Here is a 16,322-nt window from a genome sequence, read left to right as displayed (position 1 = left end):
GATAAAAATGAATTCTTAAGAATAGGGAAGCTGAAACTTGAAATAGAGGTCATTAGAAAGTTGATAATACATGTATTCATGCACAAGGCAGTTGAGAGAGACAGAGAGATGCAGAAACAAAGAGACAGAGTAGAGATTGGAAAATCCTAATCTGCTTTTAGGGTAGGGTATAGCACATGGTCCAAGTGGTCAGATTTCAGATGTATAATTCAAAATTGGTTAATTCCTGTAACAAACAACCCTCAACTTTCAATGGCTTTGTGAAATAAAAGGTTGGAGTTAGTTCTCTTTTACAATATGATCTGATGTGGAGAATCAGGATTTGAGGGCATGCTCTGCTCTGCACAGTCATTTGGGGACCAAGACACCCTTCATTTTGTGTCTTCTTTCTCCTCTAGGTCATAAGAGAGCTCTCCACTTGGCTAATGCAAGAGGAAGAATAAAGCTAGGGAGATTTATTCATGGATCTGTCTCAGAAGTGCCATACATGACTTCCATTCACATCCCATTGAGCCAAACGTAGTCACTTGGCCACACCTGAGTTTAAAGGAAAGGCAGGAATCCTGGAGTAGATGTTGCTTAGAGAAAAGGGGGAGATTGAATATGTTGGTGAACACTGGAGTCCCTAGCCCCATAAAGTATATGTAGGATGGGACCTTTGATCCTTCATTCTTCCAGTCATTCCTTTAATTACAGGATTTCTTGACTTTGGCACTATTGACATCTTAGTCTGGACAATTCTCTGTTGTACATGGATAGCCTGTGCACTGTAAGATGTTTACCAGCATTTATGGTCTCTACCTTCTAGATATCAGTAACACCCCTCAGTCATGTCCATCAAAATGTCTCCAGGTATTTCCATAAGTTCTGAGGGGAAAGGGATTGCCCCTATTTGATTTACTATTCCTTTATTGAGTGTTTTTGAATGCCATGAAATATCTTCTATTTGCTTGAGTGATAAAATTATAGAATTATTGATTCAGGGACATCAGGAGTTTATTTTTTTCATGATCCTTTATTCACTGCAGCCCCTCAAGCACTGCACCGGGGAGAAACCAACCAAAGACAACAGATCTTATCTCAACATTCAGCCCTTTTATATGCTGGCACATAGCATTTATCTCTACATTCGTCTTCCTGACTCTCTGGTCTTAACCATCAGTAATTTGCCTCTAAATTATCTTCTATTTTTAATCCTTGTTCAGTCATCTTACTCTGTAATACTACATTCACATCCCTACAACCCTTGAATCTATATGCTTAGCCCTAGTTTCCATCTTTCTTCTCTTTTGTAACAGGGAACAAGGATCATACCAAGCTATCATATGCCAGAAATATCAGAAAGTTGGCACTTATGCTGTAGTTTTACATCCTGCAGTCTTGGGCTTCCCAGGTGGCGCTCATGGTAAAGCACCTGCCCTCCAATGCAGGAGACATGAGAGATTCCTGGCTTGGAAAGATCCCCTGGAGAAAGCACAGCAACCCAAACCAGTATCCTTGCCTGGAGTAGCCAATGGACAGAGGAACCTGGAGGGTCAGAGTCCATGATATCTCAAAGAGTCAGACATGACTGAAGCAACTTAGCATGCACACACGCACTCTTGGTAGATATCACTAATCAATCATGATAATCTTTCGTCCTGGGCCTGAAATCCACCTCAGAATCCAAGAAGACTTGAGGCGGTCACTATTGATTGAACAGAATTGTAGTAAGAGATTAAAATTGTTTGGTCTCCAAGCTCTGGTCATTTTTAGAGCCGTGGAAACTGAGAAGCAGGTAATGAAGTGAAGTGCTCAGGCCACACCGAGTTTCAACCTTCCGGGTTCATGTTTCTTCTTCTGCCCTTGTGGTATGAATTAACAAGGCTTGCCCAAACCCGGTGGGACTTGCTTGAAAGTAGAGTCTTGAAAAGGGTGCTAAAAGCAAGCATATTGCTTGGAACAGTGGTTGAGGTGAACTTGAGTTTAACCAGATTCTCTTTTCTTTGCTTTTTGAGCCCCAAAGAATACTCCAGTCTATTGCAGAGATTGGAGGGGTATAATAACCCCCACCATCATTATTTTACGTGATCAAAGAAAAAGAAGATTCTGAATGGTATCTAAATGCTTGAATTTAAAATTCAAGAAAAAAAATAAAAAGCACCACATAAAAATTAGGTTAGCTGCAGCAGAAGGCATGGTGAATGTGTCGTGTATATTTGAATGATAGAATTTGAGATTGAGTCTTTGCCAGTATTTTTAGAAAAAAAAAATCATCAGAGTCTGGTGGGAAATCAGAAGCTGTTTATGCTTTTATCGTTTGTATACAATAGAATACGCTAGGAAGAAAAATTGATCCTGGTTCATTTTCTCATCTGGGCTTTATTTCTCTACCCTCCGCTTTCCCGACTAAAGCTCATGCCATCCATGTTTATGTGAAATGGGCTTATGCTCTCTTCTTGTCTTTCAATAATTATAGGTCTCCCCAGAAAAATGGCTTTACAGAGACATTTTTATAAAGGTTTTAAAGATTTTATTATGAAGAATTCAGCCCTTCCACAATTATGAGTTTAAGAAGGTGCTCTGTAGCCATTGTTAGCAGAACAGGCATTGATCCTTTTATAAAGGGAAGAGGGGAAGACCAACTCCCGTATACCCGTGTGAGTGCTGTACCTGGGCATCTTTTAAACTCATTAATAACGCGGTGAAGCAAAACAATCAGTTTTCTTGGTGGAGGGTCTCTCATTCCCACTAATGGTAATGCAATCAACTTTAGGCCCATGGGCAATAATAGCCACAAATTTCACTTTTGTTTCAATAGTTATATTGGAGGCTGTAATGAACTTCACCTTGTTTCATGAAGGTTGCTCATGAAGCAGTGGCTAAACTTGTTAAACAGACAACCTCACAAATACCTCCTGACTCAGTTGTCTGCTTACCACCCACTTAGCCTTAGCTGTCAATCCCTTTGGTTGGCACTGCTGGAAACTGCCTGATGGGCAGCCACCTGCTGTAATTATTCACTGTCCCTCCCTTGCCTGTAGGGTAAATCCAGACCATACCTCGGGCATGCCAAGACCCTGATGATCTGGTTCTTATACACTTTGTCTCTTAACTGGCTCCAGCATAAACATCATGAATAAGCCCAATAAATCAATGATCATATCTCATTTGATGGAATAAATAATTTTGGTAAGTCTTTCAAGGCAGCTATATAGTTAGCTATGGCAGAGAAGTTTTATTTCTTTTTGTTAATTTCCATTGGAATATATACAATGTTGTGTTAGTTTATGCTGTACATTAAACTGAATTAGCTATATTTATACATGTAATTTCCCTGGTGGCTCAGTGGTAAAGAATCTGCCTGCAGTGCAGACCTGGGTTCAGTCCCTGGGTCAGGAAGATCCCCTGGAGAAGGTAATGGCAACCCACTCCAGTAATCTTGCCTGGAGAATTCCGCGGACAGAGGAGCCTGGCAGGCTACAGTCCATGGGTCACAGAGTCGGACACGGCTGAGTGGCTAACGCTTTTTCCCTTATACATATAACTCTGGCTGAGCGGTAAAGAATCTGTCTGCCAATGCAGGAGACACAGGTTCTATCCCTGGGTCAGGAAGATCCTCTGGAGAAGGAAATGGTGACCCACTCCAGCATTCTTGCCTGGGAAATCCCATGAACAGAGGAGCCTGGTGGAATGTCAGTCGTGTTCAGACACAACTGAACAATTGAGCACACAAACGTATATGCCCCCCTTTTTTGGATTTCCTTCTTTTGTGGATCACCACAGAGCGCTGAGTTCCCTGTACTATACAATCTGTTCTCATCAGTTATCTGTTTTATACATAAAACATATACACAGTGTATATATGTCATACATGTATATGTCATACATAGTGTATATATGACAATCCCAACCCCATGGACCTCGAGACTGTCATACAGAATGAAGTTAGAAAGAGAAAAACAAATATCATACAATATCATTTATATGTGGAATCTAGAAAAAAGTTACAGGTGAACTTATTTGCAAAACAGAGATAGAGACCCAGATATGGAGAACAAGCTTATGGATACCATGGTGGGGTGGGGGGGATGTGGGGGAAAGGGGAGTGGGATGAATACGGAGATTGGCAGAGAAGTTTTAGAGCCAGATGGATATGAGCTTTAATTTTTTGTTTCTTCGCTTGGTGAATGTCTGTGAGAAAATCATTTAACCTCTGGAATTCTGTGTCCTAAAATGGGCATAAGAAGAAGAGTCAGATGGAAGAGGCCAGGCACAGCTGCCGAACTATTATTGTTACGCCATAGAAAAAGGAACTATGTTTCTGTAGCTTGTATAATATAGTGAGAGAGTATGTGAGTGTCAGAGACAAGCAAGGACAGGTTTTAACTCCTCTGAATCTCAGTTTTCTCATCTGTAAAACAGAGGTCAGGAAATGGGTCTAGCTGGGTTATTAAGATGAAATGTGACGATAGACATAAAATGTCAAGCACATTGCCCAGTGTAAAGTCAGTGTTTCAAAAGATGGTATATGTGATTACTATGATGCCCTCTATACAATAAAACAGCACTAAAATCATTATTAAACTGCATTCCAGCCACACAATGTTAGTAGTGAGTTAGAGGTGAATTCATGCTTTCAGGCCATTTATTCAGTCACTTTATTTAATGAGCATCCTCTTAAATTACCATCGTGTTCCAGCGATGGTTCCAGGTGATAGAAATACAAAGATGAATGTTACAGCCCTTATTCACAAGGAGTTTCCAACCTACTGGAGGAAAAAAAAAGTTTTTTTCAAAAGGTAGGATGTAATATATGTAATACATGTGGGAAAGATCCAAGGAATGTACTGCAAATATTAAAAAGTAAAAACCAATTGCATCAAAGCAAGTTTTAAGGAAGTATTGGCAATTTGAGCATGAAGGAGGAAGTGAAATTTCAAAAGGCAGCATTTAGAGCAAGGGCATCCTGGAAGCAGGTCACACTGTGAGCACAGACCTAGCAATGGGAGAGGCCTGGGGGTGCCGGGGCACGCGTGGAAAGGACAGGGAAATGGGATGCCCCAGGGCTGGAGGAATACTGGCAGGGGATAGGCACTTAGCCTGGGGAAGTGGGAGCCTGCCCCACTCATCGGAAAGTTATTTTGAACAACAGAGTGACCTGGTCAGAAAAATGCTGACCAGATGGTCACCGAAAATGCTGACCATCTTTCCAGAGGACTGAAAGAAAGGATAGAAAGAGAGACCAAATGGAGATCTTGAGACCAATGAGGAGGCTGTTGTAATAATCCAGGTAAAAGTTAACAAGGGAACTAAGGTGCTTACAGTGGAAATAAAACATCCAGATGTGAGAAAGACTCCAACTGTTTAAAGGGGAAAAATATTTAGTCAGTTATTACCATGTGGGGAACACTGTACTTTCTGTTAATCATCAACTCGGTGATTATTCTGATGTTTAAACAAGAAAAGTTTGTTGCATCAAAAGCAAATTTTATTAGCAACCAAGTTCAAATGTAGTGCCTATGGCCACACCACGGTGGATGTTGAAACACAGGTTAGAACGTAGGTCAGTCTAGGCCCAAAGTTTATGTGCCTTCCATGCCTGTGTTCGCCCGTACTGCCTTCTGAAGGCACGTGCTTGGATTCGTTGCTATGCTGGGTCACGCGTGAAGAGCGTAAGGTTCATGGAGCAGTGTGATGGGAAATAAAGTTACACAAATATACAAGGATTTGATCACGCAAAGCCTACTGAGCCAGATGGAGTCAGACACTGTGGGCAGAGGGGAATGCTTGAACAATTGTGTGAAATTAAGAAATGTGAGCATGGGAAAAAATGAAGGCAGGGAGATAAATTGGAGGTTGGCGCATAGATTCAGGCAAGAAAATATTGGGGCTTGAGCAAAGGTGAGGCTGTGGGGATGGAAGTCTACTTATTGATACGGATGGTATTGGCAATGTATTGTTGAGCAGTAAAAGCAGGTTTCCAAATAATATGAATCTCACCTTGTGTTTAGCAGATAAATAGATATCCATATTTTTACATGAGTCTTTTGTCTTTCTTTCTCATTTCTCTCTCTCTCTCTCTCTCTCTCTCTCATATCTCCTTGCACCTCTGTCTTTCTGTAATGTCTTGATGGGTAATCTCAGAGTGACAGGGTAGCTGGCATTTTTTTCTACTCTTTTCTGTTACAGCTAATATATTTTTAAGTAATTACTGTGTCAGGAACTGTGCTAAGAGCTTTATGGTCATTTGCTTATTTAATCCTTACAATAGTTTTATGAGATAGGTATTAATGTGATTATCACTATTACTTCTACTACTATTATTATTATTATCCCTATCCTAATGTGAAATTGAGGCTCATGGAAAAGCAAGCAGGCTGCCTAGAACATAGTTGCTTTATTGAGTGGATGCATAAATACAGCTCATGCATATTTTAGTAACAGGGCGAGAACCCCAACTAATACCTGCATGCTTGTGTGGATTAATCTTTTAACCACCATGTAATACTTTACATTTAATATCTTAGACTAGTTAATATCTATTAACTCCTTTTATTAAAGGCAAAATATATTTAATATATTTATAATTGATTCACATAGGCTATAAAATATTCTTTATAAATAATATTGTTCAAATCTTACTTTTTCATAGGAAACAATGACCATTTTACCACTTTTAAAACTTTTATTATAAAAGAAATCCATGCATATGGTAAAAACCTTAATAGTTTAAATGGTACAATAATGAAAAACACATTTCCGTGAAAAGTCAGCTTTACTTCCACACCCCAAAGAACACTGCCATGAACTGTTTGTGCGTGTGAATCTTTCCAGAAATGATGAAACCATAAGCAAGCACATGTTTGTATCTTCTATTTAATTTGGCAAAAACAGATGAGGTCATACTATGTACTGCTCTGTATAATGACTTTGTTATTTTTCTCTAACTCTAGATTAGGAATTCCTCTATAAGTGTGCATAAAGAAAATCCTCAATCTTTTGAATGGCTTTAAAGTAACCCACTGCTTGGATATACATTAATTAATTTGATTCATGCTTTTTGGGATATCCAGAGAAAATCTTACACATATGTGACCAAAATCATCCAAAGCATAAATTCTTAGAAGTTAAATTGCAGATACAAGAATCTATACATTTTTAATTTGAATTGAGGTAGCCAAATTGTGTGTGTGTGTGTGTGTGTATATGTACTCACATAATTTGAGTACCTGAGAATGTCTATTTCCCTATATACTTGATAACACTCTTTGATCTTTGGCAAAAGGATAAATAAAGATGGTATGCAATTATTTTAGTTTGCTTTCCATTAATTAGGAGATATTTTGGTAATCTTTCTCTCATGCATGTTTCCTGGCTATTTGTGTGTATACATGAGTACATTTTTCTATAAATAGCTTTTTAATGTCCTTTCCAGAATCATATCAGGCAATAGTTATTTTTTCTTACTTATTAGTGAGAGTTCTGTATACATTTCAGGGATTAGCTATTTTCTTATGTGTTGCATATCAAATTCTCATTTTTCAAAATTTTGGTTATGATTCTGAAGATTATACAGAAATGTTTAAATAGGGATAGTTAATAACCTCTATTTTAGTAGTCTGTGGTTTTAGGTCAAATATAGTAAGCCCTTCTGACTTCAAGGTTTTTTTTTTTTTTTTTTTTGGCTGCTCTCGGTCTTCACTTCTGTGCAAGGGCTTCCTCTAGCTGAGGGGCGCGGGCATCCCCCTGCCGTGGCGTCTCTTGTTGCGGAGCACAGGCTCTAAGCTCCGTCTCAGCCGTCGTGGCACACGGGCTTCGTTGCTCTGTGACTTGTGGAATCTTCCTGGATCAGGGAGCAAACCTGTGTCCCCTGCACTGACAGACAGATTTTCAACCACTGGACCATCAGGAAAGCCCGAGATTTTTAAAAATTGTATTTGTGTCCTTATGTTTAGAGTTTCATACATCAGCTTAAATCTTTTATCAATCTGTAATTAATTTAGGTGTGAAAGCTAAGATTGGAATTTAGTTTTTACTCTTTTGCTCATACCAAATGACTAGTCCATTGTGAAAGAAAATGTATTCCATAAAACATTTTTCTCCCTTGCATTTGAAAATCTGTAATAATCCATTTGTTCAATGTACATTTGGTCCTACTTGAAGAATTTTTATGATGATCTAATAATGAGCTAATTTATACTTGCTATAGTAACACATAGTTTCAAATACTGTATCTTGGTGATACACTTTAACATATGATGCTGCTGGGCCTCTCACTTTCTCTCTTTATTCAAAATGGTTCTTGCAATGTCGTTTTGCTTGTATTCCAGAGGAATTTTGAAGTCATATTTTCAATTTCCCAAGTGACATGTTGCACTCATGTATTGGTTGGGATGGTTGTGATTATATTTGTTTGACATAAGGTTAAGGAAGGTGAAAAGTGAAAGTGAAAGTCGTTCAGTCTTGTCCAACTCTTTGCAACCCCATGGACCATACAGTCCATGAAGTGTTCTAGGCCAAAACACCGAAGTGGGTAGCCTTTCCCTTCTCCAGGGGATCTTCCCAACCCAGGGATCGAACCTAGGTGTCCCGCATTACAGGTGGATTCTTTACCAGCTGAGCCACCAGGAAAACCCAAGAATACTGGAATGGGCAGCCTATCCCTTCTCCAGTGGATCTTCCTGACCCAGGAATCAAACCAGGATCTCCTGCATTGCAGGCAGATTCTTTAAGGAAGAATCCTTTATATCTATTTCATATTTTGTTAAGCATCAAAAACATCAAGTATAGATAAATTTTACTGTTTAATCCGTTTGAGAATTAAGATAAATGCATCCTATGTATTTTTTCCTTTGATTTAAGATACTAAATAATATTAATTTAATATTTAATCTTGAATAGTCCTTTCCTTCTTAAAGGTAAAAAAAAAAATCCACTGGTTATAATGTATTAATCCATTAATCATGTAAAGTTGGATTCTATTTGCTAAGACTTTAGAGTTTTTATATCAATAACCAGAGATAGGATGTATCTGCATTTTTCTATTTTACCCTAATTTTCTCATTTTGGTGGTGATAGTGCCTTTTCCCAGTCACCTACCCAGCCTCTACCTCAACATACATGAGCACACATACACTTTTTAATATTAGTTAATGTATAATTAATTTTTGATCCTGAAGCAAATGCCTTTCATTTTATTCATTAATTTTATTGTGTTCTGTTTTCAGAATCACTAATTTTGGTTTTTACTTATTAATTCCTTCCTTTTCCCTTCCTTTTATTCAATTTTTCATTTTCTAAACTTTTTAGCTGGATGATTAATTCATTTATATTCATGCTTTTCTATATAGCAATGTGCATACAGCTATGAATTTTTCTGTGAGCATAATTTTATCACATAAGGCCCAATTTATGGCACTTTCATTATTGTTAATTTCTAGATATTCAGCAATTTTAGCTATACTTTTCTCTCTTTTTTAGGGGTCATTTAAAGAAGAAGGTGGGGTGGGTACTATTTCTGATTTTGTCTTTCCTCACACTCTTATTATGATTTTACTATGATTAGAACATATGATCTTTCAATTTCTACATTGGATCAATTATTGAAGCTTTAATAGTAAACAAATGCAAGATTGAGATATGTAAATGCTCCATGAACACTTGTAAATAGTATCTTATATAATTTTTAAAAAATGTTTTAAGTATTTTACAAAATTTACATATTTACATAATAATGATAACATCCTCTGTCATCCTCTGGTATAGAACTAATAATACTTGTCTCATAGGTCATGTCATTTAGGTAATATCAATCTTTTTTCTTCTACTTGATATGACTTCCTTAAGCTGAGAGTTCAATTAAAAAAAAAATCTACCAATGTTATTTAAATTCCATGGCCATGTGATCTCTATTAATGTATCATTAGAAAGTACCCTTATTTTTCTTATTTATTTATTTTGCTCTGATTTTAGTTTTATTTTTGTTTACAACTTCCTCTCTGATTTACTTTTGCTTTAACAATATGACTTCATTCAGTATTTTACAATCTTTTGAAGGCACTTGTTTTAATTGCTTCTAACTCCATGTTGTCTTCTGAGTCAACATGATGGACTCTGAATATCTGTAGATTTATGCCATTGCAATTAAATAATGTGTCTGATTTTCATTTTAATTCTATTACTTTACTTAAACTTTGTATTTTTATGTTGTTTTTGTTGCTGTTCAGTTGTTCAGTCATGTCCAGCTCTTTGCGACCCCGTGGACTGCAGCACCCCAGGCTTCCCTGTCCTTCACTCTCTCCTGGAGCTTGCTGAAACTCATGTCCATTGAGTCAGTGATGCCATCCAGCCATCTTGTCCTCTGTAGTCCCTTTCTCCTCCTGCCTTCTATTTTTCCCAGCATCGGGGTGTTTTTCAATAAGTCAGCTCTTTGTATCATGTGGCCAAAGTATTGGAGCTTCAGTTTCAGCATCAGCCCTTCCAGTGAATATTCAGGACTGAGTTCCTTTAGGATGGACTGGTCTGATCTCCTTAAAGTCCAAGAGATTCCCTAGAGTCTTCTCCAACACCACAGTTTGAAAGCATCAGTTCTTCAATGCTCATTCTTTATGATACAACTCTCACATCCATACATGACTACTGGAAAAACCATAGCTTTAACTATACAGACCTTTGTCAGCAGAGTAATGTCTCTGCATTTTAATATGCTATATTGGTCTGTCATAGCTTTTCTTCCAAGGAGCAAGAGTTTTTTTAAAATTTCATGGCTTCAGTCACTGTCTGCAGTAATTTTGGAGGACAAGAAAATAAAGTCTCTCACTGTTTCCGTTGTTTCCCCATCTATATGCCATGAAGTGATGGAACCAGATGCCATGATCTTAGTTTTCTGAATTTTGAATTTTAAGCCAACCTTTTCACTCTCCTCTTTCACTTCGATCAAGAGGCTCTTTAGTTTCTCTTTGCTTTTCGCACTTTAGATTTTATTTTTATGCCCTTTAGATTTTCTTTGTTCTGCTTTTGGACATGTTCTTCTTTGATTCATTTTGCAGTTCTGATTTCCTTTTGATAAGTGAGATGGCTCTTTAACCAAAACAACAACAAAACAAACACCTATTTTTTACATTTATGTCTAAATGTGTTTTCCTCAATTTAGCACTGTAAGTAATATTTATAGAATCTTCCCGCTGCAATGAAAAATAAGACAATAGTATCACACTAACACATGTGGACACACGCTCACTTCCTTCTACCTCCTATGTCCCTACTTTCAGTTTCTGTTAGTTTCGTTTTTCATAATTATATATATACATTTTCATGGTTTATAGCTGATACACTTTGCATAACAATCCAATTATTCTCACCATTCCTTACCCTTAGTTCTACTTAAAATGGAGTTAGTGCATAAGAACTTTGCTTTCATAGTTCCTCCTTTCTATGCATTTCATTTTGCTTCATTTCTTGGTTGACTGGATTTTATGATCAGGTTTTGTTTTTTTTTTTCCAAGAAGGGCTTATGGATGACATTTCGTCTGAGTTCTACCATGTGTAAAAATGGCTTTCACTTGCCTTTGTGCTTGAACACTGATTTGGCATGGTGGAAGATCCTTGAGTCACACTTCCTTTCCTTTGGATCAGGGTAGACATTGATTGTCCACGTGGCTCCACTGTCTGTTAGCACTGAACATTGCCTGGACAAGAAACAAAGGCCGTCTGCTCCTTATTCCCTTCCCTGGAGGGGATTGTGAGTGTGTTAGGAGTCATTCTTTATCTCTGAAATTAAACAGCCTACATGGTTATGTCTCAGAGTTGATATGTCTATCTGTGATATCAACCTTTCCAGGATTTGTGGTACCTTTTCACTGTGTATGTGTAAGTATTTCTTTAATTCAGCATTTTTTATTACCTTACAAGAAATATTGGGTTTTATTGGTCTAATTTGTTCTCTTTTTTTTCAGTACATTAATCATCCATATTTTTACTCTCTCTTATATTTTATAGCTATATTTTTCTTTCCAATCTCTTTTACTCTATTCTTTTGCATGTTATTTTACATTATTCCTCTAAACCTATCCCCCATAACTTTATTTTTGATGTCCACTTTCCCCCCCTACTTCTCCTCCCCCCCCCCCCCCACTTCTCATGATGATTTAATTTCTATCATGGTTTGTTTATTCTCTAATTATTTGGTCTGTCCTCTTCCCTGGGGTCATTCCTCTCCTAGTGATCGAATTCTCTGTTTCTGCAGGTGTAAGTCTCTTGTGCTTCCCTGGAAACCCTGTATAGTCATGGTTTGCTAGGTGATGATTTAGACATATTTATCTTTATTAAACTAATTAGACCATGTGTAAAAGATCACAGAGTTGATCCACCAGCAAACCTTATGTTCTAAAAAGTTATGCAGGAGATGAGTTGAGAAAAGACCATGCAAAGGGTCAGGTTGCAGTGCCTTAGGGATGAGTCAGGTCAGTGTTCTCACTAGTTGATCTCTCAGATTCTAAAGAGTAGGGATTTTACAGCTTAACTCATCCAGTCGTCAGGAGGAAAGTCATCTCCCCTCTTGTCATCATTTCACCATACCAGCCACCCCCTGTCCCCCCTGCACTGAACAAACCATCCCTATGCCATAAGGATCTGCTGAGCCATTGCCCGGCTGTTTGCACTGTGATTTTAGAATAGCTGGAGTTTTAAAAGGATTCTTAACTGCTACACAGGCTTCTCTGGTGCTCAGTGGTAAAGGACCAGCCTGCCAATGCAAGGGACAGGGGGTGCAGGTTGGATCCCGGGGTTGGGAAGTTCTCCTGGAGAAGAAAATGACAACTCACTCCAGTATTCTTGCCTGGGGAATCCCATGGACAGAGGAGGCTGGTGGGCCACAGTCCGTGGGGTTGCAAAAAAAGAGTTGGACCCAACTTAGCAACTAAACAATAACTGACACATCAGGCTCCCAAGTGGGTCACCGCTAAAGAATCCGCCTACCATTCCAGAGACGCAGGTTCGATCCCTGGGTCAGGAATGTCCCCTGGAGAAGGAAATGGCAACTCAATCTGGTATTTTTGCTTGGGAAATCCTGTGGACTGAGAAGACTGGGAAGCTACAGTCCATGGGTGGCAAAAGAGTGGGACATGACTTAGCAACTAAACAACATAAACACTAACACACCAATTAGAGTGACCAATACATAAGCTGACAATACCAATACTGGTAAAAAACACAGAGCAACAGGAACTCGCGTTTGTTGCTGCTATGAAAGCAAACAGCAAAGCCACTTTGGAATATACTTGGGCAATTTTCTTACAAAGCCAGATATAGTCTGACCAGGCAATCCACCGTTTGTGCCTGCAGGTTTTTATTCTCAACTGATTCAAAGATTTATGTCCATCTAAAATCTGCATGTGACTGTTTATGCAGCCATATTATAATCAACAAAAACTGGGAACATTTCAAATGCTCTTTAATAGGTGAATAGATAAACAAATTATGATACACCCATAAAATGGGATCATTAAAAGAAATAAGCAAGTAAGTCATCAAAGACATGAATTAACATTAAGCACATACTGCTAGCTAAAAAATCCAGTCTTAGGAAGCTACATACTGCATGATTTCAATTATATGCCTTCAGGAAATGGTAAAACTATAGAGACAATAAGACTGGTTAAGTTGCTAGGAGGAGAGTGGAAGAGGGTGGAATGAATAGGTGAAGCAAAGGGGATTGTTATAAAGATGAGTCTATTCCATACTATACTGTACTGGTGAATACATGACATTATGTATTAGTCAAATCAATGGAACTCTATAGCACAAAGAGCAAAACTTAATACATGCAAATTAAAAAAATAATTTAGGAGAAAGGAATGTACACTGTAGCTGTGACTTTGTGTATTACAAATGCATGAAACAGCATCAATGAAGGTGGTAGTGGGGAGGGAAATGCCAATAGAGCTTGTAAGACAAAAGACAAAGAAACTACACAAATACACTGTACTCTGGTTGATAATGTTGTTTCCCATGAGTGTGTAGGTCAATAATTCTGATAATGCCACAAAATAAGGATAGACTCTGGGCATACTGATGTACAAAGGCTCCATTTCAGCCCTGCTTTACAGAAAAGAAGCCACAATATCCACAGTTTCCATTTCCTTTTCCTGAGCACACAGTGAGACTTGGAGTAGGCTTGAAACCACATGACTCATTCTGGGCCAGTTCAGTTCAGTTCAGTTCAGTCCCTCAGTTGTGTCTGACTCTTTGCGACCCCATGGACTGTAGCACGCCAGGCATCCCTGTCCATCACCAACTCCCAGAGCCTGCTCAGACTCATGTCCATTGAGTCAGTGATGCCATCCAAACATCTCATCCTCTGATGTCCCCTTCTCCTACTGCCCTCAATCTTTCACAGCATCAAGGTCTTTTCAGATGAGACAGCTCTTCACATCAGGTGGCAAAAATATTGGAGTTTCAGCTTCAGTCCTTCCAATGAATATTCAGGGCTGATTTCCTTTAGGATTGACTGATTTAATCTCCTTGCAGTTCAAGGGACTCCCAAGAGTCTTCTCCGATACCACAATTCAATTCTTCAGCACTCAGCTTTCTTTATAGTCCAACACTCACATCCATACATGACTACTGGAAAAACCATAACCTTGACTAGACGGACCATTGTTGGCAAAGTAACATCTCTGCTTTTTAATATGCTGTCTACGTTGGTCATAACTTTTCTTCCAAGGAGCAAGTGTCTTTTAATTTCATGGCTGTAGTCACCATCTGCAGTGATTCTGGAGCCCCCCAAAATAAAATCTCTCACTGTTTTCATTGTTTCCCCATCTATTTTCCATGAAGTGATGGGACTGGATGCCATGATCTTAATTTTCTGAATGTTTGGTTTTAAACTGTCTTTTTCACTCTCCTCTTTCACTTTAATCAACAGGCTCTTCAGTTCTTCACTTTCTGCTATTAGGGTGGTATCATCTGCATATCTGAGATTATTGATATTTCTCCTGGCAATCTTGATTCCAGCTTGTGCTTCATCCAGCCCAGCATTTCGCATGATGTACTCTGCATATAAGTTAAATAATCAGGGTGACAATATACATCTTTGACATACTCCTTTCCCAATTTGGAACCAGTAGCCACAGGACTGGAAAAGGTCAGTTTTCTTTCCAATCCCAAAGAAAGGCAATGCCAAAGAATGTTCAAACTATTGCACAATTGCACTCATCTAACATGCTAGCAAAGTAATGCTCAAAATTCTCCAAGCCAGGCTTAAATAGTATGTGAACCATGAAATTCCAGATGTTCAAGCTGGATTTAGAAAAGGCAGAGGAACCAGAGATCAAATTGCCAACATCCACTGGATCATCAAAAAGCACGAGAGTTCCAGAAAAACATCTACTTCTGCTTTATTGACTGTGCCAAAGCCTTTGACTGTGTGGATCACAACAAACTGTGGGAAATTCTTAAAGAGATGGGAATATCAGACCACCTTACCAGTCTCCTCAGAAATCTATATGAGGTCAAGAAGCAACAGTTACAAGTGGACATGAAACAACAGTCTAGGCCATATAACATGGGTTAATGGGATGCATGGCCTATCCAGGCCTGGCTCCTAAAATCTTCAGTAACAGCCCCCCTCTTTCCTTTCCCAGATATCCCCAGATGTCACAGCATTAAGAAAGAAATATTACAAGAAGAAAGGAGTGTGCATTGTCGAGTAACTGTCTCAAGAACTACCCAATCCAGACTGGATTAAGATATGAGATACATAGAATTGTGTGTTATGATACTGAGATTTTTTTTAACTATTTCAATTAGGGCAACCTTCCTAAGTGGTTGTCCATCAAGGCATTATTGCATCAATATTAAAATATTTGTGCTGAAATTGGAGCTTTAGAAAGGGCAGGGAAAGACAAATTATAAAAACCTGCCTGATTTTAGACTGGACTTGAAAAGGGTTGTTTGTTAAGAAGGGCACTCTTTCTGAAAGACCTCCTGAAATCCATATTAAATAAAGTTTATTCAAACAACATGGGCTTGAACTGCATAAGTCCACTTAATATATGAATTTTCCCATAAACACAGCACTATACATAATCAGGCTTCGCTAGTGGCTCAGACGGTAAAGAATCCACCTGCAATGCTGGTTACTTGGGTTTGATCCCTGGGTTGGGAAGATCCCCTGGAGGAGGGCATGGCAACCCACTCCATTATTCTTGCCTGGAGAATCTCTATGGACAGAAGAGCCTGGCAGGCTACAGTCCATAGGGTCGCAAAGAGTTGGACACTTAGATTAGTGGCGACTAAGCACAGCTCATACATAATCTGGGGTTGGTTCTATCCAGAGACGT

At 38.6% G+C, this 16,322-nt stretch overlaps 1 long non-coding RNA gene across 1 annotated transcript; it reads left to right on the top strand.

Annotated features, from left to right (window-relative positions):
• The first annotated feature begins 5,724 nt into the window (after nucleotides 1-5,724).
• Nucleotides 5,725-16,001, top strand: LOC139032347 (uncharacterized). Its single transcript, XR_011484850.1, has 2 exons — nucleotides 5,725-5,883; nucleotides 14,906-16,001. It is a non-coding gene; the product is annotated as an uncharacterized lncRNA (long non-coding RNA).
• Nucleotides 16,002-16,322: the final 321 nt, after the last annotated feature.

This window comes from Odocoileus virginianus, chromosome 31 (assembly GCF_023699985.2).
Source record: "Odocoileus virginianus isolate 20LAN1187 ecotype Illinois chromosome 31, Ovbor_1.2, whole genome shotgun sequence".
Taxonomy (NCBI): Eukaryota; Metazoa; Chordata; class Mammalia; order Artiodactyla; family Cervidae; genus Odocoileus; species Odocoileus virginianus.
The sequence above is the reverse complement of the archived record's forward strand: the minus strand, read 5'-3'. Positions and strand labels throughout refer to the sequence as shown.